This window comes from Podarcis erhardii (assembly GCF_964252035.2).
Source record: "Podarcis erhardii genome assembly, chromosome: 6".
Taxonomy (NCBI): Eukaryota; Metazoa; Chordata; class Lepidosauria; order Squamata; family Lacertidae; genus Podarcis; species Podarcis erhardii.
The window spans coordinates 6,987,415-7,013,989 of NC_138510.1; the positions used below are offsets into that span (position 1 = coordinate 6,987,415).

Genomic DNA, 26,575 nt, shown 5'->3' on the forward strand with positions numbered 1-26,575 from the left:
TTCAGCCGGCCCTGGAGGCGGGGACTCCTGTGCAAGCTGGGATTCCTCTGGTTCAGCCTCTGAATCGGATTCCCAGGCCATCACATGGTGTTTCTGGCTGCTGAAAGTAGGTGGGTTATGAGTTCTTTGTGGTGTGCGTGGGCATTGTTGTCTTGGAAGATGTTTAGTAGGGCCATTTCTGGGGTGATTTCTAATACTTGCTTGGCTATTTTACATATTTCTCGTATGACTGTTGTCCAGAATAGTTGGATTTCGGAACACTCCCACCACATGTGGAGGTATGTGACTAGGCACTCTATTTGAGATTTTAAGAGACAGGGACCTGTCCTGCCACTGAGCCATGGCCCTGGTATGAACAGCTGGCTGTGGAGCATTTCCCAGCTCTACTGCATTTGCACATGGGACCGGGAGAGAGAAATGAACTGCTTTCCTCCAGTTTCAATACTAGCCTTCTTGTCACTGCCTCTCCCTTTCATGCAAACCATCTTAAAGCAGCCAGAGCCACAGCGACGCAGAAACTCCAAAGCTGAGTCTAGACTCTCTTACTTACACAATGCAGCACAGGCTGGGGGCGTCAAACACGGGACATGCCTGGTGTTCTGCTCCTTCCTCAACATCCTGCCAGCAACCTCAGCATGGAGGGGAGAGCACAGAAGTCAATCGCCACCTCCATATTTGAAGGTTCTGCCCAGGCCTTGCCAGCACCTCGGAAGGTGGTGGACTCTCCTTCCTTGGAGGTTTTCAAGCATAGGTTTGGTGGCCATCTGCCAGGGGTTCCTGAGCTGCAGTTCCTGCACTGCAGAGGGTTGGATTGGGTCACCCCGGGGGGTCCCTTCCAACTCTACAATTCTATGATTACATCTCCCTCCCCACCAAACCTTTGCCAAGAAATTCCAAATCCCCCTGTTGACATTTATTAAAATCAAGCCACTCCTGTCATTTTGCACCACCTGCAGGATCTTCCCCTTGTCTTTTGAAAGTTATTGATTTATTAAAGTTATAACTTCCTGCCCAGGGCGGCATCAAGGGCTGAAACTGCATCAAAGACAGCACATGCTGATAAAACTGGTTTTAGATTTACAAAGAAATAAATAAAATAGGGATGATCACTTCTTAGGCCATGCTAATCTTAATACAGAAGAAGCATATTCTTTTCTTTAATTCATCGATGTGAAACTTGAAATGAGGAAAAGCAATTATAGTGTAAATCATGCAAGTTCTAGCATTACTATTAATATGAAAAATGCAAGAAGATTCAATCACTGTATAGAATGGGAGGGGGGAACAAAACTCATTTCTTATTTCTATAGCATATTGATAAATAAACTGCAACAGACAAAAAGGTGGTCCTTCTTGAATTCATGTACATGGTATTTACTTTGGATTGTTATGAAAAATGCTGTTTTCAACATTGTATTTGGAATATGCATGTCTTTTTTCATTGTATATAAAGTATTGCTTAAAAGTGATATAAATGACTGAAGTTTTCTTTTAAAAAAAGATAGCACATGCTTTTGTGTTAATGCCCTCCTTATTCCATAAACTGTTACCCAAAGCGGTATCAAGAACTTTTTCACTGCTCCCATGATTGGTGGCTAAGGTGTTCAGTTTATACCTATGAATTCCACCACCACCCCATCAAAAAATTGTTGTATCCTCACCAAACATCTCCTCTAGGCACCCCGGCCCTGCAGCTCAGGGCATCAGACAAATGTCTTTTTCACCAAATTTGCACTATGGGTCAACGATACTGGCCCCGCCTCGCAGGGCTGTCGCATGAGGTAATAACATTGACAAAGCACTGAAAGGTGCTCGATAAAACTACAATGACGAATGCAAAACGGCTGTTGGCAAAAACAAGACACGCTTCCGCTTGGACCCCACTTTATGGTAAACCTTATCTATTCATGGCATCGGCTTCTGAGAACAGGGCTGTTTCAGGGGGACGACTCTCAGCTGGAAGAGAAAACTTCAATGCGCAGAATAAATGGAGGGAAAAAAATACCCGTGCCACCAAATGTTAGGATAAAAAGGCTTAGCTTGGAATCCTGTTATGCAATTCTGTTAACATCTGCCAAGCTGACGACAAACTCTGTGGATTCCCTCTGCGGCTACGTTAATATCAAAACCAGAAACATGCTCCCATGAATCCCAGGTGCTTGCCTCACAGAATGTATTAACACCACACAGCGAGAAGCCGGAAACCAGGCCAATTCAGCAAGCACAAGGATGTGAGCTGGGAGAAAATGGGGGGGGGGGGGATTAGCCAGACCACACCCGAAGAAACAGATGATGGCAATTAGAAATCCAATTGGGATTTAAAAAAAATAAAATAAAAACTAGCAGAGCTGTAAAAGTCTGGGATCATCTCCCTGGAACAGCTGTGGAATAAAGAACCTCAATGCACCGACGACAGCAATAGGAGCCTTTACGGAGAATATCTTGCCATTTCTATTCCGACGATGCCCATTCCAGTTACAACTGCAAGGAAACCCTTGCCAGGATGCAACAGGGTTTTCTGGGATTTTTCCAGCCCTGGAAAATGGAACAACGCTCTGGAACAGCCATTCCCAGCTTGTAGCTAGTGTCACGCTGCGTACGGGCTCTGCCGACGCAGCTTGCGGCTTCTATGTGAAACCTTATTTCCTGCGCTTGGGGGAAGAAAAAGCCCTGAACGATGTCTCTGCACCTTCTGACTTGCCAACAGCTTTCCCAGCCTGTTGCGACCAGCAAGAGGCCACCTGAGATTCTCTCCTGTGTGAGAGTTTGCCGAGGGAGTGAAAGCCCTTTGTGCCTTTGGCTGTCCGAGGCAGGAAGATGCAAGGATAAGACACAAGGGGGAGGAAATGGAGTTGAGAGAGAAAGACAGGGAGAGGAGGCTGGAGGGAGAAAAAAAGGGGAGATGGGGAGGATTGCGCAATGGCATCGCAGAAACCTGTTGCATGGAGGAAGTGCTGAAACTGCACTGGAGGCCGATGCGTCTGCATGCGAGAGAGGAACCTGCTTGCCCTTCCTGGCCTAACCTGTGTTGACCTTCCCGCAGGTGCAAGACTGACCGATATACTCCTGGGTTGCTAACCTCATTTCCTACCGCCTCCTTTTTCATTCCTACCTTGGGAGATGAGACATAATTTGTGTGTCTCTCCTGAAGAGATGCATAGCTCAAGCTGACTCCACCTTAGGGAACTTTCCCAACCCACATGCATTTCCTGTAATAAACATGGCTTTCTCATTCTCATGTCCAAAGTCTGTTTTGGGGGCCTAATCTGGCCCTTTGGTCAGCCCCCACGGCCCTTCACTTCATCAAATCCGACCCTCATTGAAAAAAGTTTGAACACCACTGTCCTAAACTCAAGAGTCTCTATGTGATTGCAAAGTGTGCCCCTCCAGCAGAGATTTAAGTTCCATTTTCTGCCAAGCATTTAAACACCAACCCCCCAAAAGTGGGGGGGAGGGGAATGAAACTCAGATGGGCTGCAGAAAGAGAACACAGAAAAATAAAGGGGGTAAAGAGAGAACGGTGTGTACAAAAAGTACACACTGGACAAAAAAATGGCAGCAACAATGCTTTAGTGTAGTGGTGCAACCCGGCTGAACTAAATAAAGCATGGCTAGGCAAACTAAGGCCTGGGGGCCGGATCCAGCCCAATCGCCTTCTAAATCCGGCCTGTGGATGGTCCAGGAATCAGCATGTTTTTACATGAGTAGAATGTGTCCTTTTATTAAAAATGCATCTCTGGGTTATTTGTGGGGCATAGGAATTCGTTCACCCCCCCCAAAAAATATATAGTCCGGCCCTCCACCAAGTCTGGGGGACAGTGGACCGCCCCCCTGCTGAAAAAGTTTGCTGACCCCTGAACTGAAGCGTTAAATGCAAGAATGGCCCTTAAGAGTCATTCATTCTCCAGTCCTGGGTTTTTCCAATCGATGGGCAACCCAGTGGCACAGGCAGGGAGAATTTATTGCAGGCTTGGAGAGGAGATGGACGTCCTGGGACCATGACAGGGAGGGAGACCTAATACTGCCTGCCTCTCCATCACTGCCTGGCTGCCTGGGCCAGCAGTCGAGGCAGAAATAAAATACGCTTTCTGATCTCCTCCGCCGCAAGTGTTCTAGGGGCTCACTCAGTGCTCTTCTCTGATCGGCCACTTCTGACTCTGTTCAGTGAAGATTGCAGGGTGGGGAGGGGGAAAAAAGAACAAAGGGCCTTCTGGATGCTGAGCATGTGCCCTGTGGCTTGAGTGACAGCCTCTTCCCCAAAATAAATGTCTGGAAAGACAGACGTCTTTCTAGGGGGCCCTAGAAAGCTTTACAGAATTAAGGAGTGCAGACATATGCAACCTTCCGTAATTCATAGAATTGTAGAGTTAGAAGGGACCACGAGGGTCATCTATAGTCCACCTTCCTGCAATGCAGGAATCTTTTGCCCAACGTGGGGCTTGAACCCACGGCCCTGAGATTAAGAGTCTCGTGCTCTACTGAGTGAGCTATCCATCATGAGCCTTCATCCACCTATCTTCCCCACAAGTCTTTACTCAACCCATTCTGGAAGCAGAAGGCACTGGGGAAGATGGAGTGTACAGAGCACTGTGGAAAGGTAGAAACTAGGAAGGAGGGAGCCTCCATTGTTCTTGCCTCGGTTGGAGAAGTGATGCTTGATGCTGCTGCTGCCGCTTTGGTTGGAAAAGCAGCATGTGTCCTGCTGCAAAACAAGACTGGCCCTGCCTACTCAAAATTTCTAAAGTGCATTTGAAGTAGAGAATCTGATTCAGTTTGCACTGAAAGGCGAATCTACCTATTCTGCACTGTCCAATGTGTGAACCAAAACACAGGCATCCCTTTGAAATGTGCACTTCTCTGAATATGGCAATGCAGTTCTCTAAGCAAGCAATGTGTACAAAAAAAATGCATATACTAAAGTGTGCATAAAAAACACCCATCCCTACCTTGAGGCCAGAACTAGTGATTCATCATAAAACATGGGAGCAGGGTTACTAATCCTGTGTTTGCCTTTGAAGAGGGGGGGGGGGGGGGGAAGGGCTGGTCACTTGCAGGGAAGAACCAATATGTGTGTGCAGGAAGGCCAGGGAATTAACTACAGTGGTACCTCTGGTTACAGACGCTTCAGGTTACAGAAGCTTCAGGTTACAGACGCTTTAGGTTACAGACTCCACTAACCCAGAAATAGCACCTCGGGTTAAGAACTTTGCTTCAGGATGAGAACAGAAATCGTGCAGCAGCGGCGCAGCGGAGGCCCCATTAGCTAAAGTGGTGCTTCAGGTTAAGAACGGTTTCAGGTTAGGAACGGACCTCCAAAACGAATTAAGTGCTTAACCCGAGGTACCACTGTATTCCCTCGGTCATTACTGGTAGTCTGAAGCTGGTCCTCACTCTAGCTGAGCTCCAAGACCATGTTTCCCAGGGAAATGGGGAAAGTTGCTGCCGGGGAAGGGTTAAGCACAGTGTTTCCCAACCTTTGGTTTCCAGCTGTTTTCAGACTACAATTCCCATCATCCCTGACCATTGATCTTGCTAGCTAGGGATCATGGGAGTTGTAGTCCAAAAACAGCTGGAGACCAAAGGTTGGGAAACACTGGTTAAGCACACACAACACAAAACGATTCCACTTCTTTCACCTTTAGAGGCAAACGCAGGATTGGGAACTCTACATTTGTTGATGAGCATCTGGTTTCACCATTTGGGCAACTCCTTCCTGTCATTCAGCAGCCTCTCTCTGCAACTCTGGGCTTCGTTGGTCAGAGATGAGGCTCGCACGAGCATTTGCACAATCTCCTTTCCCAGAATGCAAACAGAGGTGAAAGAAGCTAGCCAGGTTCACTGCATTGCTTTCAGTTGAGTGTTGTTTTAAAAAAATACACATAGGAATTTATTTAATCTCAACTCTAAATATTCAATACAGTGCTACCTCGGGTTACAGACGCCTCAGGTTACAGACGCTTCAGGTTACAGACTCCGCTAATCCAGAAATAGTACCTCGGGTTAATAACTTTGCTTCAGGATGAGAAAAGAAATCGTGCAGCGGTGGTGGCCCCATTAGCTAAAGTGGTACCTCAGGTTAAGAACAGACCTCCAGAACGAATTAAGTTCTTAACCCGAGGTACCACTGTACAAATAAGAAACAAATAATGGATTGAACAAAGTCATCCTGTTTGCAAAAAGGACTTCTGCTTGTGCAGCAGAACTTCCCCTCCTGCTCTGCCCCCACCCCCAGGATCTGGGGGCAACATGGGAAGGAGAGGGGACGCTGCCTTGCACAAATGTTAAGTCCTGGAGCAAAGGGGAGGGCTTTGTTCGATACAACCACAACATCTACATTCATGCACATACACCAAGAATATCGCAACTCACGCTAAACTCCGAGAGCCAGGCTGCAAGGCTACAAGATACGGTGCTTGAGCATGCAAGGAATTTGGATCCGCTTGTGTTGAACACACAGGACTCCTGGCCACATGCTGCCCCTACCAGCATAGAAGGAAGGCTGGAAAGGCTTCGGGGCTGCCTTGCCCCTTGACTTCCCCAGTGCTCACAGCAGGAGGAAGCTGCCCCGGACTTGTACTCAGCAAGCACAGCAGCTCTTTGCTGGAGGAGGGAGCTGTCTGTTGGCGAGGGCTTCTCCCCGCTGATCTCTTTTGGTGGCTAATCTTCCTTCCCAGCTGCTGGGATATCTTACGCCTAATAAACATGCACTGACAGATGCTTTCAGGGGAAATCCCAAAGGAAGGAGGCTCCGCATGAACATGGAAATAGACGAAGCTGGTGCTTTATCCCAGGTCAATTAGCCCATATTGCCCCCCCAATACGGTTTATTCCAGCCTTCCCCAACCTTGTGCCCTCCAGATATTTTGGATTACAGCTCCCAGCCAGCACATCTGGTGCTTGTAGTCTAAAACACCTGGTTAGTTTGGATCTGCAGTGCAAAACACCAGAGGTTGAGGAAGGATGGTTTATTCTGACTGGCAGCAGCCTACGAATATCGCGGGGGAAAGTTTCGCCCAGTCCTGCTGACCAAGTGGTAATCCCAGAAGTGATTTATTAGTGGCCACAAACAAACAAAAGTACGAGGGAGACCCTTCGATGTGATTAATCACACCACCTCTGAAACTTACAGCATTGCTCAACCAGTATTTGGGGCTGCAATTCAAGGCACAGTGGTTTTAAGCAACTTCTAGTGCCGAAAAGACAAGCTGCTTTTGAAGCTCAGCAGTAACGGCTTGTCTCTTTGGGATCAATTTAAGCAAACAAATGGGGGGAAATACCAAGCTAGCAAGTTATTTCCGTTATCAGACAGGTCCCTTTAGTTCAAACCCATTGGCCGCAATCTGAAAAAGGTCACACACCATGGCTATTCTTTTTGGGTTTTCGGAGCACAGAGAATCTCCAGATTTTAGAGTGGAGAAAGTGTGAGATAGCAATAGTTGGGAGGAGAAGGGCTCTTGCTGATATTCCTGCATTGCAGGGGGTTGGACCCTCGAGGTCCCTTCCAATTCTATAATTCTTTGATTACAATTACAAAAAATAGTCGGTCCCTAATTCTGTTCCCTAGGAGGCTTCTGAAGGCCACCATCCACTTTCAGTGGGCTGAATGTGGCTTTGCAGATTGCAAGCTCTGCAGACCTGACCTAGCGAGGGCACACGAAAATCTGCAGAGGATCTGCCCAGCAGCAGAGCAAAGGAGGAAGTTCATTTTGGGTAGCTAAAATACTGGGGCAGTTTATCTCAAAACGCCCTTTAAAAAGAGGAAGGAGAGAGAGTGTGTTAATTGCGAAGAGGAACAATCTGAAAATGCGGAAATTTCCCAAGACAACAAAATAAGGACCCGTCTCTCTGCTTTGAAAAGGGGGCGGCTGCCCCTTTTTGTTCTGGGGAACCTGGACTCGTACACAACAGATTTAACAGCGCAGTTCAAGAGTCATTGCTGCCCGGTTTCCAAATTGTGGCTTGGTGATTCGGCAGTGTGACGTTCAAAGGGGTCACCAGGAGCCAGCCCTACGCCACATAAATTAAGTTTCAAAAACTGGAATTCTAATGGGAACAGAGACTATAGTACATTCCACTGGAACGGCCAAAAGCCATGCAAAAAAAAGTTCACAATTTATTTCCACAAGCTTTCCCTGGAGTGTGACCTAGTGATAGGTTATTGTGTCTTTTAATTATTATTATTTTTAAAAAGAGAATTTGACATTGTTCGCTGCTTCGGCATTTTACTATTAAGCAGTATATGAATTTGCAAAGAAAAATATATATATACACAAAAACGCCCATATTGCTCAGTCGGTAGAGCATGAGATTCTTAATTTCAGGGTCGTGGGTTTGAGCCCCACAATGGGCAAAAAGATTCTCAGTAAAGTTGCCTCACATCCAGAGACAACCCAAGCATTTTGCCGACGCCATATCCAAACGGCATTCACCTCTCCTACCACAAACCTGCGGTAAAAATGCATGTTGGTTAACTAATTGTCAATTTTTGCCATTCTTTCCTGGCCCCACAAGAAACTGCCAGCCTAACGTTAGGACCGGGCCTAGTTTTCATCTAATTTCCTGGGCATCTTTGCCCACTATGTACTTGGGATATTTTCACCGCCTGGAAACCAGAGGCTTAATTCTCACACTGAAAACCACAGGGTTTGAATCCAGCCCAAAGGCTACATTCACACCATATATTCAAAGCACGATGATGCCACATTAAACCATCATGGCTTCCCCCAGAGAATCCTGGGAAATGTCGTCTGTTCAGGGTGCTGAGAGTGGCCAGGAAGGCCGCCATTTTTTGCACTCCCTTCTGAAGAACTATAAAACGACTCTGGGAACTGTAGTCCTGCAAAGGGGAATAGGGGGTTTCCCTGAACAAACTATACTTCTTAGGATTTTTTTTGGGGGGGGGAGTGTTTATAGCAGTGATCACCAAACTTTGCCCTCCAGCTGTTTGGGGACTACAATTCCCATTACCCCTGACCACTGGTCCTGCTAGCTAGGGATGATGGGAGTTGTAGTCCCAAAACAGCTGGAGGGCCAAGTTTGGCCGTCACTGGTTTATAGTATATGGCACAAAGTTGCGAATGACTTCTGTCCGTGCTGTGGAAATTCCCCTCGCTCTCTTCACACACCCGTCTGCTGTGGGGATCCCCCCCCCCAATTTTGGGGGGAAGCAATAATAATAGTAATTTTGTTATTTAATATGCCACCCCTATCTGACTGGGTTGCCCCAGCCGCTCTGGGTGGCTCCCAACAAAATATTAAAACACACAATAAAACACAAGCATTTAAAACTTCCCACTTGGAGTAGATTTGGGAGCGGGGGGCGGCAGCGCATGGTGGGATTTTAGGGGAAATTTTGATATGTGGGTACGAATCATTCCACCAGGATGGCGACTCCTGTCAGATCCTGTAACCACCTTGGGTCTTCTTAAAATAAAAATAAAATAAAAGCAGGGAATGAAAAGGAAGCCCCTACATCACAACACAAAACGATGACTAATCCAAGCGGAAAGGAAACTCGCTTACTGCCTTTAATATACTATTAAGCTAGAGGGACACTTAGAATAAAATAGCTTCAGGAAACTCACGAACTATTATTATTTTTTAATTTGTATACCGCCCTATACCTGCGATTCTCAGGGCAGTTACAACATAAAATCACAATGCAGAAACACAAAATACAGAGTAATAATAAAACAAACAAACTACTTGGATGTTGAAGTTATGTAGCCAAATTCTGGTCAGAAAATAAAATAAAATACAATTGTAACCTGACAGTACGATGTGTTCTGCCACTACCCCATCTTGAAATAGAGTTAATGTGAACAGAGAAATGAAAATAATCTGGAGCAGAAATCCTAAAATGTGAAATGTCGTATGAATATTTAAATAAAACGGATAAAAGCAGCAGCGGATTAATATGTTCTGGGAGACGTTTATGGGCTTAGAAAACAGAAATGGGCAGGGGGGAGAGTTGCCAGTTCCTGGAAAGAGGGCAATGTGGGGGTTCAGAAAATACTCGCTCTATAAGAGTCTATAAGACGCACCAGACCACAAGACACACCTAGTTTTTGGAGGAGGAAAACAAGAAAAAAAATATTCTGAATCTCAGAAGCCAGAACAGCAAGAGGGATCGCTGCGCAGTGAAAGCAGCAATCCCTCTTGCTGTTCTGACTTCTGGGATAGCTGCGCAGCCTGCATTCGCTCCATAAGACGCACACACATTTCCCCATACTTTTTAGGAGGGAAAAAGTGAGTCTTACAGAGCAAAAAATACGGTAGCTCCTGGGGAGAACGTGCCATAACTGGGTGTCTCCCAGTTCACCCACAACGGCTGCTGGGAGACGGCTGAGGGTGACCTCAGTGCCAACATAGAGGAAGGAGATGGCAAACTGGGTGGTTGCCATTGCAGCCAAGGAATGCATTGTGGTGAAATGACACCCAAATGCCTCGAGCGCCATCTTTGGCCACAGCCCCCCTGCAAAAAGAGCAAGGTTTGCAGTAAAACCACGCACAGGAACCGCTTCGTGCAAACAGCTTCCCACGCAGAAGAGGCGCCCACACGATTTTGTCTTCCGAGGAGCGACGGCGGCATGAGTGCGCCGCTTCAAAGAGGGCTTATTTCTATGCGCCTACCAAGATGCGGCGCATAAGCGTGAACTGAAGCATCAATATGATAATCCACTTAAACATCTATGCATTTATGATCCCTGAAAGAGGAGGTTGGCAGCCGGGGTGGGGGGAGAGAAACGGAGGTGGCAGAAGCAGCTAAAAAGAAGTCTGGTAAAGTGAGAGGAACAAAGGCATGGGAGGAAAAAGAGGTGGGGAGGATATGAAGAGGAAAATGGAAGAGAACGAGCAGAAAGCATTGAGACAAGGACGGCTCACACCAGCGTAAAATAGGATATGAAATATTTTTTCCAGCTCTGAGCACAAATATCCCCGAAACGCCAAGCTTCTGAGTAAGCAGAAATTCCCCTAGTTATGAAGACAATACAAATGTGTATTAAGGGAAATTATTCTGGATTGAACTACAGCACAGCACTGAAGTTTTTAGAATATGGCTTTGACAGGCAGGCCCTTAAATGAGGCAGACAGGTACACATTTGTTTGCCCACAGTTCGTAAGAACTGCCTCCCTGCAAGGAAGCTTTTGCAAACAGGTGGGGGGAAAGCTGGTTCTTCCCCCCCCCCCCCCCGGCAACAGACACATAAAGTTGTGGGCAGGTGGTTAAAAACCAAAAAAGCCCAAACACTGTGGACAACTGTTTGCAAAAACTGCTGGGGCTGGGCAGCTGCAGAGACACCACCCCATTGCAAAAGGCTATCTTGCCCAAAGTCAGAAGAAGACAACCGTGAGAGCATGGGAAAAGGGTTCCAGGTTAGTACAGGTTCCCTTACCTGTTCCGTGGCTGGCAGGATTCCATCTAGCCATCGTGAGGTCTCTCCAAGCAGACTGATGTCTACTTGCAGGGCACGGCACAACACATTTTGCAAAAAAGGAAGGGGGAAAAAAAGGCAGATAGACAGACTCGAGGGGTGATAGAACAAAAAGAAAAAAAAGGAGGAGAGGGGAAGTGAATGTCTTGTTACTTCACAGGAAAGGGAGTGGCAAAGGAAATGGCATAATCTAAATGCAACGCTAAAGCCCTTTTTTGGGAAAGCCCCGGCCATCTCTTGTGAAGGCTTCCTAGAGACAGGAAAAGCTGGTGGCCACGCAGAGAATGAAGAGAGGAAGTGGTTGAGAAAACGAGAAAGAGTGTGGAGGGGGCACAGAACGGCGGGGTATGGAACAAGAGAGAGAGAGAGAGAGAGTGCGTTCCGTGTTACGTTCTCTTGCTGCGCCGCAAAACTCTTCAGCAAAAATATGGCAAAAAATAAGCATTTTATTTATTTATTTTGCAAATATGGAGGTGCATCCATCTAATCACCAACTGGTTTTAAAATACTGCAAAAATAAGCATTTTTTTTGCAATTATGGAGGTGCTTTAACCTAATCGCCAAAGCTGGTTAAAAAAAGACATTGCAAAAGATCTGGATCTGCTGGCCTAAGCAATGTGGCTGAGCTCTTGGAATCCCAGGTGGCAGCTTATGGCATTTTATCAGCGTTGGCTGCCATGCCTGCTTTGAGTGCCACAGGAAGACAGAGACCAGACTGTTCTCATTCAGACCATGCAACTTCCAGATCTGCCGACTGAGAGGCATTCTATGCGAAGCCTGCCTTTGGGGGCGAAATGACTGGAACTTGTAGCTGGTGCAGAATGAGACAAACGGCTTGCTAAGTGATGTGAACACAGGAAAACAGGGAGCTGCTTATACAATCGGACCACTGGCCCAGATGGCTCAGCATTGCTGACACAGGCTAGTAGCATCTCTCCAGTTTTTCAAGGAGGGGACATTTCCAGTCCTACCTGGAAATGATCCAGACACCTTCTGCCTGCAAAACATCCCTTGCCTATGTCCAGACCCGTCCAACTCCCAAGGGACTGTGATCTACTCCCAATATGAAAAAACTGACAGTGATCTACCAAAGGTGGCAACTAAATGGGGGGAGATTTGCCAAGGGTTGTTTAGCTTTGGGGGGGGGGGAGCTGTTTCTCAGTGATCACTTCCTATTGTCCCGCAATCTACCTATTGCGATCTACAGGTTGGACATCCCTGCTCTATGTCTGATCTCTAAATCCTAAAACAACTTGGGTCCTAATTATCTGTAGTCCCATTATGAACCTGCCCTCCCTTCCAGCTCGTGAAACCTTCTTGGGGAGGTTCACCTACAGCAGCGGTGTCCAAACTTTTTTCAAAGAGGGCTGGATTTGAAGAGGTGAAGGGCCGTGGGGGCCAACCAAGGTTGTTGACCTCTGACCTTTTCTTAGGATTGAAGTTGTTGAACTTTTTAGGATTTTACCCCAAAGTTGTTGAGCCAGATTAGGCCCCCGAAACAGACTTTGGACATGCCTGACCTACAGACTTCATCCAACAAAAAGTCTGGCTTAGCCTCTGTGGGGAAAGGGGTCTTCTCCTGGGCAGTCCCCAAACTCTAGAACTCTCTTCCAATGAAGGTTTGAGTAGTCTGCTTCCAGGTGTCTAGTTCCCTTTCCCCCAGAAGGCTTTCATTCACCTGCAGGGCATGCCTACCAGTGGTTACCAGGCTAGTAGCTAAATGCAAGCCTACATTATACCACTCACCATCTTGCACAAGATTTCATTTTTCTGAATGGGAATGACAATCTCCAACGCTATGAACTAAGCACTATGTATGTCCCAGCTGTTATCTGAATGTATCTGAAACTGCTTTATGAACTCTTTTCATATATGTTAATTGCTCAAACTATATTTTTTTTTAAATATATGCAATGTATGTGGTTTGGATGGTATTGTATTGTATCAATTGAGATGCTTCAAAGGAAGGGATTCATAAATGAAATTAAGAATAATTTCAACGTAGCCAAATGTCACAGCAAGGGTACTTAAACAAAAGCAAATAGCACCAAATAGTTTTCTATAAATGTGTTGCTGATTTTAACCTCAATCCCACACAGTTTCAGGGCAATTCTGTGAACAGGTTCTTTCAAGTAAGCCCCACCGGGCCCACTCACTTCTGCATAGGATCAAGGCTACACAGCCCCCACAACAGTCTAACAAAACACAGAAAATATGGGCCGATGCTGTGCAGAATATGTTTTCCACTAGCTAAAGATTCGAGCTCTTACAGGTTTGGGCCATTATGAATGGGTGGCATCCCTTGAGCTGGAGAAGGAGCAAAGAGGTTGAGAGGATTGCTTTATAAAGAGTTTTGGCTGTGATTAAATATGAAAATCAGGTGAAACCCACTAACTAATTATACATTTCCACTGCAGCTCTCGTTTCCAAATAAGCTATATCCTTCCAATATACTCTTGACTAATGAATGGAGTCAAACGACTGCCATGATTTTAAAAAAACAACCCTTTTTTTTGGTCGGGTTTCAAAATGCAAGTTGCTTCAGAACTGGCTTCTCTCTGCTTTCCAAATCACAACTTTTATGTGGCTTCTTTGCTGTCTCCAAAGTCCCTTTGAAATCCAGTTTAAATCCATACCATTCCCATGCACTGCATACTGCCATCAGCAGGGGTATATATCCCAACTTGGGTTCTGCAGACAGCTCCATGCATGATATTTCTCTGGGCAGGAGCTACGACAACCCTGGACAATGTGGGGCTAGGGTGGAATCTACACACATATTAAAAACGTGGCGAAAATGCATTTTTTTAAAAAAAAAAGTTTTGAAAAATACATTGAATTTTGCATAGCTCACTGTTGCCATCTAGTGTCACATTTGTATATTGCACTTTACAACACATTTAAACCTTTTTTTTTGCAGCTGTGTAGCTGCGTCCTTAGGGACGCGGGTGGTGCTGTGGTGTAAACCACTGAGCCTTGGGCTTGCCGATCGGAAGGTCGCGGTTCGAATCCCCGCAATGGGGTGAGCTCCAGTTGTTTGGTCCCAGCTCCTGCCAATCTAGCAGTTCGAAAGCATGTCAAAGTGCAAATAGATAAATAGGTACCACTCCGGCGGGAAGGTAAACGGCGTTTCCGTGCGCTGTTCTGGTTTTGCCAGAAGCGGCTTAGTCATGCTGGCCACATGACTCGGAAAAACTGTCTGCGGACAAATGTCGGCTCCCTCGGCCAGAAAAGCGAAATGAGCACCGCAACCCTAGATTTGTTCGCGACTGGACTTAATTGTCAGGGGTCCTTTATCTTTACCTATGTCCTAGGTTATCTCCAGGGATTCCTAACCATGTACAGTGGTGCCCCGCAAGACGAACGCCTCGCAAGACGAAAAACCCGCTAGACGAAAGGGTTTTCCGTTTTGGAGGTGCTTCGCAAGACGAATTTCCCTATGGGCTTGCTTCGCAAGACGAAAATGTCTTGCGAGTTTTTCCGACTTTCCCCCCCTCCCCCCCTTTTTCTAAGCCGCTAAGCCGCTTATCTGCTTATCCGCTAAGCCGCTAATAGCGCTAATCCGCTAATGGGCTTGCTTCGCAAGGCAAAAAAACCGCTAGACGAAGAGACTCGCAGAATGGATTCTTTTCGTCTTGCGAGGCACCACTGTATACCCCTGCCTGGTCACTTCATTCCCTCCGGAGAGTTGCTCTTAGTAGAGCTGTATGCACTGGAGCAGGCATAGGCAAACTCTAGCCCTCCAGATGTTTGGGACTACAATTTCCATCATCCCTAGCTGACAGGACCAGTGGATGGTGGGAATTGTAGTCCCAAACATCTGGAGGGCCGGAGTTTGTCTATGCCTGCTCTGGGGCTTTGGTGTGGTAGCACCTGCCCTATGGAATGTGCTTCCAACAAGACAGTATTGAGCTCATGTCTTCTCCCAGGTGTTCACAGAAAGGCGATCCAGTTATGTTGATGCATCAAGCTGCTCTACAGAGGCAGAAGAGACAGTGGCCAACTCACTGGCTGTCGCACTGTTGAGACCTTGAAGCAGAGCTCACTTATTCACATGGGTCCTGATCCGAGAGTCACTGCCACATGAGAGAAGCCCAGCCCCACAGGGAAAAAAGGCGGGTGTCAGAAATGGGTCAATTGTGGAGAAAAGAATTTTGAAGATCTCTTTGAAAGCACCCCTGTGGCCGCCAAGGTGGATCTTATTGTTGTCTGTTAAGAGTGCCCAAGAGCATTCAGCTTCTGAACAAATTCCCAGAAGCTCCAGATCACTTCGCCCCTTCGAAAAGCTGGTATCACAGCATCAAGAGCATTCGTTTTGCCAAATTCATTAAACTAAATAGCTTTAATTGGATTTGAAATAAATGTGCAATTAATTGCTCCTGCTTTGAATTTCACTGTGCCATGATCTTCCTGAGTGGGCAGTGCAAACCACTATTTTGAATAAAGCTATTTATAGGGTACGGGACAAGGGTGGCACTGTGGGTTAAACCACAGAGCCTAGAACTTGCCAACCAGAAGGTTGGCGGTTCAAATCCCCACGACAGGGTGAGCTCCTGTTGCTCGGTCCCAGCTCCTGCCAACCTAGCAGTTCGAAAGCACGTCAAAGTGCAAGTAGATAAATAGGTACCGCTCCGGCGGGAAGGTAAACGGCGTTTCCATGCGCTGCTCTGGTTCGCCAGAAGCGGCTTAGTCATGCTGGCCACATGACCCGGAAGCTGTACGCCGGCTCCCTCAGCCATAAAGCGAGATGAGCGCCGCAACCCCAGAGCCGGCCACGACTGGAGCTAACAGTCTGGGGTCCTATTACCCTTTACCTATTTATAGGGTAGGGGCAGCTGGGAAGGAGTTTAAGGAACCAAAGGCGCAAAAAGCGATTTGGGAACCACTGCTCTAGGTTAGGAAGGTTCAGGAAAAGAAACAAGGCAGTAGAATCGTGGTCCAGTTTCCTTTTGAAGCAGTGGGTAGGCCAGCCGGGCGAAGAAGAAATGCATGCAGAAATCTGTTACGACAAATGTTTACTACAGTAAGCAGCAGTGACATTTGCGCAGATAATGTGGACACTACCCTCCCCTGGAATATTAAGACAAGGGTGCCTTCTTAGCACACGCGGAGGAAATTCCTTTTTCAACAAGCCTTTTAAGCTGCGCTCTTTCCCCAGTTTGGAACTGTCTTTAAGGATGCAATTATGGAAATAAAAATGCAGCTCAAAGCAGGGCTGCCTTTCCAGCGTGTGCTGGGTTCAGCAGGTGCAGAATGCAGGTTAACCGGTGCAAGTTACAGAGCTGGCATAAGGCAAAATCTTTCCCACATCCCTGAGCGAGATCATAGCTCCACATTCCCTGAATCTGGGATGGGGGGCGGCGGCGGCTCTGCCAGTGGTTTTCAACCTTTTCGAGTCCACAGCACCATTGACTTAACCACAATCTTTCTGTGGCTTCCCCGTGGGAGCCACTCAGACCAGGGTTCTGTTACAGGACGCGTGTAAATGGGGATTCCCCCCATTAGCCCCAACCCTGACCTGTTCTGCCCCACCTGCCGGCTCCCCTGAATGTTCCTCAGAGAGAAGGAAAGAGAGAGATAACGCAGGAAAATATATAGGGGGTGCAAGTGATTCACTGGCCATTCCTCAAGGGATACTCAGAGTAGACCGACTGAAATTAATGGACAGGACTTGCAAGTCGCATGGCATCATTTCTGTAATGAAAGCAACTAGTAAAAATAACAGTTCCAATAATTTCAATGGGACTTCTCTGATTAGGGCTTATTTAGGTTAAACCCCACTCTGTCCAGGGCAGCTGTCTACCAGCTCCATCTGGTACGCAGGCTGAGACCCTCCCTGCCCGCGGACTGTCTCGCTAGAGTGGTGCATGCTCTAGTTATCTCCCGCTTGGACTACTGCAATGCGCTCTACGTGGGGCTACCTTTGAAGGTGACCCGGAAACTACAACTAATCCAGAATGCGGCAGCTAGACTGGTGACTGGGAGCGGCTGCGGAGTCCTGAAAGATCTTCATTGGCTCCCAGTACGTTTCTGAGCACAATTCAAAGTGTTGGTGCTGATCTTTAAAGCCCTAAACGGCCTCGGTCCAGTATATCTGAAGGAGCGTCTCCACCCCCATTGTTCTGCCCGGACACTGAGGTCCAGCTCCGAGGGCCTTCTGGCAGTTTCCTCTCTGTGAGAAGCCAAGTTACAGGGAACCAGGCAGAGGGCCTTCTCGGTAGTGCCCACCCTGTGGAACGCCACTACCGATGTCAAAGAGAAAAACAACTACCAGACTTTTAGAAGACATCTGAATGCAGCCCTGTTTAGGGAAGCTTTTAATGTCTGATGCATTACTGTATTTTAATATTTTGTTGGAAGCTGCCCAGATGGGCGAGATATAAATAATTTATTATTATTATTATTATTATTATTAATTATTAATTATTCTGAGATAAATCTGCATCATTTATTGCATTTCTCCAAGGTGTTCAAGATGGCATTCATGGTTCTTCTCTTCCTCCTCAAGGAATCTACACAACAACCCTGTGCTGTAGGTTAGGCTGAGAGACAGGGACTAGACCAAGGTCACCCAATGAATGTCATGGCTGACTTGGGATTTGAACCCTGGTCTCCCAGTTCCTAGCCTGACACTCTAACCCAGGCATCTCCAACCTGCAGCCCTCCAGATGTTTTGGCCTACAACTCCCATGATCCCTAGCTAACAGGACCAGTGGTCAGGGATGATGGGAATTGTAGTCCAAAACATCTGGAGGGCTGAAGGTTGGGGATGCCTGCTCCAACCACTAAACCACACTGGCTCTAGGTGACATCACCGGTTTTGTCACCTATCAAGATGACACCTTTTCACTAACGGAAGCTGATTATTTTTCTACTGAATCGTAATAGGAGTGGCTCATTTTTTTTTAGCAGTGAGATTCGTTTGCATTTACAAAGACGCCATCTGTGTTTCCTTGTAAGCGGTAGTTCCTCCTGTTTAGCAAACTCAGCTTTGCAAATAAGTCTGCAAGGTATGGATGAGCCTACAAAAAATAAAAATAAAAAAAATGTGCTACTGGCTGCCTGCCCACAAATAGTCATTTGTGACTTTCAAAGCAGCAGGGATAGAAAGACGCTTTTGTAACGTTTTATTTTTTATCAATGAATGCTTAGAGGACATTGCCACTGGGCCAGAAAATGTTTACAAGCCTGGGCAAACCTGTGATTGACAAGAAAGGTGAGCCATGTAAAATTTACAGAGAAAATGCACTGCATTTAAGCAGAAATATATATCTTTTTAAAGACTACTTATATGGCTCCTATCTCCTTCCAAACAACAATGTCCCGTCCAGCAGACACGTGAGAAACACAAGCCACGATAACAGAGTGATGTAGTAGCTAGAAAGTTGGGATAGGCTCTGGGAACCCGGGGGGTCAAATCCAAACTTGGCCATAAAGCTCTCTCATTCATTCATTCATTCATTCATTCATTCATTCATTCATTCATTCATTCATATCTATCTATCTATCTATCTATCTATCTATCTACAGTGGTGCCTCGCAAGACGAAATTAATCCGTTCCGTGGGGCTCTTCGTATAGCGGTTTTTTTGTCTTGCGAAGCAAGCCCACTGACAGCTTAGCGGATTAGCGCTATTAGCGGTTTAGCGGCTTTTAGCGGATCAGCTGATAAGTGGCTTATCAGCGGATCAGCTGATAAGCGGCTTAGGAAAAGGGGGGAAAACCCGCAGGAACTCGCAAGACATTTCGTCTTGCGAAGCAAGCCCATAGGGAAATTCGTTTTGCGAAGCGCCTCCAAAACGGAAAACCCTTTCGTCTAGCGGGTTTTCCGTCTTGCGAGGCGTTCGTCTTGCGGGGCACCACTCTATCTATCTATCTATCTATCTATCTATCTATCTATCTATCATCTATCTATCTAATAAATGTTCATAATGTACAAGGCAAACACATACATAAGTATATAAGGCAAACACATACATAAGTATATAAACCACGTGTCTGAAATACAGGAGGACAATCCTGAAGCCATTTTGACTCTCCCAAATTGACCTCAAATCTTTCTCTGCAAGGAGGAAGGAAATGGGAAAAGCTTTCCAGTTGTCTTTGGACTGTAGGGGCTTACACACCTCCCTGTAAATACAGTCTGGCAAGTATCTGTTAAGCTGAGCACACTATCAATATGCGCAAGAGATTCAGGAACTAAGTATTTACCATCTCCAAAGAATGGCCAGGCTACCCAGAAAAGGCAAGCAGATAAGGCATTATCAGGTACTTTGGCAGACAGGAGAGAAACAACACACTCAAATTTCTGCTGGGGACCACCTCTTTCTGTGATGTATGTATGTATGTTTTGGAGGGTTGTCTTGAGCTACAACTGGGACGCGGGTGGCACTGTGGGTTAAACCAGAGCCTAGGACTTGCCGATCAGAAGGTCGGCGGTTCAAATCCCCGTGACGGGGTGAGCTCCCGTGGCTCGGTCCCTGCTCCTGCCAACCTAGCAGTTCGAAAGCATGTCAAGGTGCAAGTAAATAAATAGGTACCGCTCCGGTGGGAAGGTAAACGGCGTTTCCGTGCGCTGCTCTGGTTCGCCAGAAGTGACTTAGTCATGCTGGCCACATGACCCGGAAGCTGTACGCTGGCTCCCTTGGCCAGTAAAGCGAGATGAGCACCGCAACCCCAGAGTGGGCCATGACTGGACCTAATGGTCAGGGGTCCCTTCACCTTTACCTTGAGCTACAGGGGAGGCAGTTTCAAAAGTCTATATAAGAGCTTGCACACCAATGTTCTGGGTTCCTCTCCTCCCTCCCTGCGGGGTGTGTGTGTGTTTGTGTGTGAGCACCCTGTTACAACAGTTTAATAAAGATCAGGCTTGCTAGCTCCTTTGCTTCTCAATATTCTCTGGTCGGCCCCAGTTATTTTCTCCTGCCCACAGAGAACCTACATAAGGACTCTAGTATACGGGCTCTTGGGTACCCCATGAGGGAAAATGAGCAGTTTTTTCTTATAACAATCAACTCTCAGCCGAGCCTACCTGGCAGAGTTGTTGTGAAAATAAGACAGCGAGGAGAAAAACGTAAGCCATCTTGGAGGAACAGCGGATAGAAATGGAATAACATATATAAAGACGGCCTTCTCTTTCTGCTTGCAGGTTTATGGAAAGGGGTTTCTAAATTTCTGGGGAGATAAGGTTAAGCCTTGGGATTGAATTCACATTCCTTTCCCTCCCACTTCAGCCACTCTGAAGTGCAGGTCCATCTGTCTCGGAGGAGTCTTGCTCTGCGTCTCAGGAAGTACCCCGCAAGACGGCTGAATTCTCTTTGGAATCGGAAAACGCCACGCCATTCCTCACAGAGTCTCTACATGCGCTTTGCCAGGGCTGTTTCTCCATTTATCTGTGGCATTTGTATCCTTCCCCGTTGCTACCAATAGCTATGCTGCTGTTGGAGGCACCATGCCTATTATAAATGCCCATTGCTGGGGGTCCCAGACGGGGAAATCGGGCCGTTGCCCCCAGGTCCTGCTTGAAGGCTTCCTATGAATATCTGGTTGGCTGCTTTGAGAACAGAATGCTGCACCTAATGAGCCTTTCGCAAATCCAGTCTAGCTCTTTGTATACAGTGGTACCTCGGGTTACATACGCTTCAGGTTACACACTCCGCTAACCCAGAAATAGTGCTTCAGGTTAAGAACTTTGCTTCAGGATAAGAGAAATCGGGCTCCGGCGGCGCAGCGGCAGCAGGAGGCCCCATTAGCTAAAGTGGTGCTTCAGGTTAAGGACAGTTTCAGGTTAAGAACGGACCTCCAGAACGAATTAAGTACTTAACCCGAGGTACCAAAGTACCCATTAAAATGCCTGGGATAATTCTTTTTTTTAAAAAAAACCCACACCCTCGCCTGGCACCTAAAACGCCAGCCTGGAGAGGGCAATCAACTGCTCCTCACATCGTTGACAGGGAAACTTGGAAGAAGGGTCTCCAGGGAGGATGCCCAGGTCCAAATTCAGAACATCAGAAAAGTACTGCTGGATCGAGCCATCTAGTCGCTGTGTTCTCACACAGGGGTAGGCAACCTAAGGCCTGGGGGCCGGATCCAGCCCAATCTCCTTCTAAATCTGGCCCACAGACGGTCCGGGAATCAGTGTTTTGACATGAGTCGAATGTGTCCTTTTATTTAAAATGCATCTCTGGGTTATTTGTGGCACATAGGAATTCGCTCATTATTTTTTTCAAAATACAGTCATACCTCATGTTATGTTTGTTTCATGATAGGTTTTTTCAGGTTGCGTCCCGCAGCAACCCGGAAGTACCGGAAAGGGTTACTTCCGGGTTTTGCCGCTCGCGCATGCGCACGAGACCAAATCGCACCTGCGCAGATACGGCACTTCATGTTGTGGGCTTTTCACGTTGCGAATGGGCCCCTGGAACGGATCCCGTTCGCAACCAGAGGTACCACTGTACAGTCATACCTCACGTTATGTCCGCTTTATGTTACGTTCTTTTAAGTTACGTCCCGCGACGACCTGGAAGTACCGGAAAGGGTTACTTCTGGGTTTCGCCGCTCACACATGTGCAGAAGTGCAAAATGACCTCATGCGCGTGCGTAGAAGCGGCGAATCGCAACCCGCGCATGTGCAGACGAGCCGCTGCAGGTTGCGCTCTTTTCATGTTGCGAACGGGCCTCTGGAACGGATCCTGTTCGCAACCAGAGGTACCACTATATAGTCCGGCCCCCCAGAAGTTCTGAGGGACAGTGAAACGGCCCACAGATGAAAAAGGTTGCTGACCCCTATTCTCACGGCATCTGCCTGTCTTGAGAGACAATGGAGTGTGCCTCCAGGGGTGAAGTCCAACTGCTGCATTAGTAGCACCCAAGAGACCTGCCTGGGGTGCAAGCCTGGGCAGGGAGGTCCTGGGCTGCCCAGACCCCAGACAACAAGCGGCCTTTCTCCTGGGCATGGTCGGCCAATTGGTGTTAAAAGAGGATAGAACTTTCTTTACGTATGCCACAATAGCAGCAAGAATACTTATCGCAAAGTACTGGAAAACACAAGACCTACCCACCCGGGAAGAATGGCAGATGAAGGTGATGGACTACATGGAACTGGCTGAGATGACTGGCAGAATCCGAGACCAAGGAGAAGAGTTGGTGGAAGAAGAGTGGAAGAAATTTAAAGTTTATTTACAGAAATACTGTAAAATTAAGGAATGTTAAGAAAGATGTTGTAATAAAACTATGTGGTTTTAGCAGAAAAGATATAAAGGATTAAGTAAAAATGAATTGATGGAAGAAGAGAAATTAAATTACAGTATATTAAGATGGAAAGGATTTGCTGAAATATCTAACTGAACTAGAATACAAAAATGGGAGGTGTGAGGAGGTCAAGGAAGTAAGTCAATGAAAGCAAGTAAAGGGTTTTTATGTACTGTTTTCCTTTATTTATTGTTTTTGTATTGTTTTTTATTGTATTGTCTGTTTTTTACTTATATTTTTTCTTCATTTGTTTTTTCTTGTTTTTCTGTAACCTTTTTTTAAAAAAATCTTAATAAAAATCTATCTATCTATCTATCTATCTATCTATCTATCTATCTTTCTATCTATATAAAACACCCCCTCTCTCAGCCTCACTGACAGCGTCCAAAGGAAAGCAGAGCAATGCATTTGTCACCAGCTTGGCTGCAGGAGTCGCTGGAAGGAGGTGGACAAGACGCCATCCAACCATCTTAGGGACTCCATTCCAGATTTGTGCAGGATTTACTCCTTAGTTTTTTCTTCTCCTGAAGATATCCCGCAAGGGAGTGGGTGTTTAGGATCAGAATTTCCCTTCTCTGCATCCCAGAAGACACCAAACAGATACAGGAGGGATCTGAGCTGGGTGGATAAAAATCAACGATTTTTTTAAAAAATCATTTTTTAAAAATTTAAATCGGATTTTTAAAATAAAATGCTTTTGGAGGAAAAATCTTTCTAAAGATAGTTTTCTATTTAAGCAAAGCAAGAGCACCCAGACTTGCAAAAACACTGCTGGGGTGGGAAACACACATTTACAAAAAAATGGAGGGTGTTTGGAGACATTTATCCTAAATCCAAGGGTGGGAAATGTCTGTGTGTATACCTGTGTTGGAAGAATAATGATAATTTCTATTTAGGTTACATTATAGTCCAAAGGCTATCCATCAGGAAATAAGGATTTGTTTTAAGTTTTTCATGTGTGCTAAAACAGTCTTAAGTTTTTGTTGTTGTTTTTTTTTTTTAAGTTTAACCACATCAGTTAACAAACATGGATACATATGTGTCAGGGGTTCAGAAGGAGAGACACAGGAGGGGGAGCAAATGGAGAGTGAGGAGGAGGAGTACGAGGGGGGAGCAGGCAGTGACAGTGGAAAGAGTTATTCCACAAGCCTCTCCAGCGAATCGGAGGACTCACAGAAGGGAGCGCCGATGGCCAGGGCGAGGGGGGTTCCAGGGGGGAAGCCCCAGGAGGAAGGGGCCAGCGGGGAGTCCCTGAGCAGCAGTTGGAAATCAGGACCAGCTTCCCCACCAGAGCGCAGTGGGGAGGGGGAGTCCCAGGAATCGGGACCAGTGCTCTCACCACCAGCGGGAGGAGAGGAGTCAGGTTTGGTCACGCCCACATCAGGAAGCGGGGAAACGGTCAGGAGGAAGGTTACCGGCTGGGCGCGCGCGCCAAGTTCAAATGTACAGGCGAGCGGCACAGCAGGGAGCCCGGGTAGGGAGCCAGGTCCTAAAGCCTGCCGGAAGGAAGGGGAAGACCAAGGGGGGTCAGCGTCAGAGGAGTCCAGGAAGGAGGAAACCCCAGAGGGCAGAAGGACCCTGCGAAGGAAAGAACAGCGTAGGAGGTGGAGCCGGGCGAGGATCTTAAACTGGTGTGGGAGGAGCAGTGAGTCAGAGGGGACTTAGCCGGTCTAGCGTCGAGACGTGGGTCTGCGCGCCCAGAGCTTTGAAATGGAAACTAAACTTCAATAAAGACTTTGTATATTATATCCACCGGGCGTTGGTCCTCTGTGAGCTGGGATCTAGAGGCAGACCTGACAATATGCTACAATGTTATCACTTTAGTTAAATAAATTGTTTAAATTGTGATTAAGGAAATGATTATGTTTTCTCCTTCCAATAAAGTACAGCAGAAAAGTTGTCCAAATATAAACAGTTAATTTATTAAACCTCACAATAATTTCATAATTATCGGTCTATGTATTTCTGATTGCGTAACCAAATCGGTGATTTTTTGATATAACTGTAAAAACTACTCTGAAAATTTATTATTCCAAAAATGAAACCTTCCTCTGGTTGTGAATATTAAGATTATACCAGCAAGAATGAGTCTTTCTGTAAAATAATAATAATAATGATTTAAATCAAGTCTTACTGACTAGTGATTTAAATCATGATTTAAATGAGTGTCACAGAACTCTTCCTAGTGGTGATTCTCAGCCGTTGGTATTCAAAGGCATACCGCCTCCAACAGTGGACCTGAAAGTAGCCTTCCCTTCCATGATTTTGTCCAATCTGCCTTTAACGCCAACACTGCCTACTGTGACAGGGAGTTCCACAGTCTAACAAGGCATGGCCAAAGCCCTTTCTTTTATCTGTCCTGGATCTCCCAGCATTCAGCTTCATTGGACGTCCTCGACTATTATAAGACAGGGAGAAAATGTCTTCATTCCCCTGCTAAAAATGGTTTTCAGCTTGTTTTAACCTCTGTGCCGGGTTATGGTCTTATTTCTGTTTGTATTATTCACAACTGCTTTTTTTCAGTTTCGGTTTCTTCTTGTACTTACAGAGGTTTCTAACCTCCTACCGCTGCGTGCACATAAATACGTCCCCTTCCCACAACACCGAAAACCAGTTTTTTCCACGAAAGAATACAAGGGCTCCCTCGAGTGTTATATCTCTATAATCCTTCCGGGGCCTTAAGATTTACATCGGCCAAGTACTGTTGCACAAATAGCATATTTATAGAGGTACGGACAACGCAGGGGCAGATAAGCACCTATTAATCACTACTTAAAGCTCCATCAAAGACAGCTTAAGAAGAGTCAATAGCTATTTAATCAGCATTTCCCTTAGACAAAATGGAATGTGTTTCCTAACCCCCCTTTTGAAAAGCATTCCTGAGCAGTGCAGTGGAAAGGCTTTGCTGAGAGACAGGAAAGGATGTGAGAGCCAAAGGGCATTTATCTGTTGCAAGGAGAAGGTTGCTCATGCGCTTTCTGCCAAGGTGCCCTAACGTGCCAGAAAGAAGTCTAAATTCAGCATGCAATATAAATTATGCAAAGCACTAAAAATAATGCTCCTTCGACATGCTTGGAGATTTTATTTTCTTTAAAGTTGTTCCCAATTCTACACCAGCAATGGACTTGGAAAGGCTGGAAGAATTTGATGCCAGCTCTGAAAGTTTGGCATCTAATAATTTTAATATAATCATCAGTTGGCAGAGCATAAGACGCTTAACCTCAGGGTTGGTTGTGGGTTCGAGTCCCATGCTGGGCAAAAGATTCCTGCATTGCAATGGGTTGGACTAGAGATGACTCGCATGGTCCCTTTCCAATTCTAGGATTCTGTAAGCACAGAAATTGCTTTCGGAAAAACAAAGAATTTTAATTTTACATTCTGAAAATGTCAGGCAATGCTTAATAACCAAAGAAAATAAAAACAAAAGCAATATATAATTTAACTGCAAGTACTTGGCAAACATTTCTAATGATTTCTATGCCACTTTGCACACATTTTACCGTATTTACGCGAATCTGATGCACCATCAAATCTAAGGTGCACCTCAATTTTCAAAACCAACTTTTTTTTTGCTGGTGAATGTAAATGCACAATCAAATCTAATGCGCACCCAGATTTTTGTGAGGTAATTTGGCCAAAAAAAGGTGCACATTACATTTGAGTGAATACGTTAACTTACCAAGCAAAACTAAATCATGTTAACTTAACCAAACTATCTTTTGACTTCCCAGGTCACGTCACAACTTTTTAGCACACCTCGTTTTTGGAAATTGGAAAATTCAACACGTCCTAACCTCCTATCTTTCTCCATCGCTCCACACCTTCCTAAGGTACTGATTCAATAGCACAGCACACATTTCATCTTTCGCTCTCACAACTGCGGCGCTTTAT

At 46.2% G+C, this 26,575-nt stretch overlaps 1 protein-coding gene across 3 annotated transcripts in view; it reads right to left on the bottom strand.

Moving 5' to 3' along the window:
* RGS19 (regulator of G protein signaling 19) overlaps positions 1 to 26,575 on the bottom strand; it is a 67,410-nt gene that overhangs the window by 28,921 nt on the left and 11,914 nt on the right. Inside the window, exon 1 of one of the 3 annotated variants that reach the window (XM_081868129.1) lies at positions 11,397 to 11,745. The exons of 1 other annotated variant lie outside the window; for it this stretch is intronic. The gene's annotated coding sequence lies outside the window, so the exon portion shown is untranslated. Of the gene's footprint in view, positions 1 to 6,369; positions 6,777 to 11,396; positions 11,746 to 26,575 lie in introns of those variants that run through there. One more of the 3 variants, XM_081868131.1, reaches the window with a different exon arrangement.